Below are 1,111 nucleotides of genomic sequence, written 5' to 3' on the forward strand. Positions count from 1 at the left end.
CTGAAGGAGGGAACGGAGACGTCACGTCCCATCGCCACGGCTGCTGTACCACCGCTGAGCGGCCGGGTCATGCGTTGCACCAGCTGCCTTTTTATGCTCACGCTGTGATCAGTGGCAGCTGGATGCAATCATCGCAATGTGCATTGTGCATTGGTTCGTTTAGTTTACACTCGAAGTGGATTGGTCTCTCTAAGCGAGATCCCAATTCGTCGGTCACCGACGTGACGTCTCCGTTCCCTCCTTCAGGGAAGGAGGGTTACATACGTAACCGAGACATTCCCGGGTCATCTATGGATTAAAATGCTGATAAAGTCAAGAAAAGATGAGACATAAACACATGACATGAGAATGATTGAAATGTTAAAATGTAAAAATAAAAACATAAAAAAAGAATAATAATAATAATAATAAAATAAATAAAACACGTTTATTCTGTGGCACCTAAAAAATAATTTGGCGCCTAAGTTTTTTTCTTATAGGAGCCAATGGCTCCATGCATCGATTTTTTTGTCTGGAGCCCTGCTACTCCTTTTATCTTTCCTGCACCTGGCTGTACCCCCTTTTTAATCATTATTTTATTACGCCCAACTCATTTTATATTTGAGTTTTACATTTATTCTTTTTAAATTACGAGATTTCCTTCTACTGGGGTCATTCTTCCCCATTTATCTTCTGACCTATAGCTTGTTGTAGAATTAGGAAGCTATTTAATTTAGCTTCCTAATTCTTTTTTTTTTTTCTTGTTTCTGTATTCTACCTATCTTTCTTCCAGGCTTTTGTGCTCTGATTTTCTGTTTTAGACACATTAAATTTATTTCTTTTCTCTCTGAATAGCTTGAAATCAAGTATTATTCATATTTTCTTTACTTATTTTACTTTGTGTTTGTGAAGGATTAACTTTTTTGTTGTTTCTATATATACTTATTTTGCTGTTCTTTTTTCCCTTCACTCAAATCATATTCAGCCTGTCTTCAATTTGTTTCTTAATTACAGTATTGAAGTTTGTACTAATTTATATTCGCTTGAGCTATTTCAAATCATATCTTTTAATAATCTTACTTTATCTGTTATTGGTATTTCATCCTCTATAGATAACCATACGCTTAACAAT

This window comes from Sinocyclocheilus rhinocerous, unplaced genomic scaffold, assembly GCF_001515625.1.
Source record: "Sinocyclocheilus rhinocerous isolate Xijiao unplaced genomic scaffold, SAMN03320098_v1.1 scaffold3802, whole genome shotgun sequence".
Classification (NCBI taxonomy): domain Eukaryota; kingdom Metazoa; phylum Chordata; class Actinopteri; order Cypriniformes; family Cyprinidae; genus Sinocyclocheilus; species Sinocyclocheilus rhinocerous.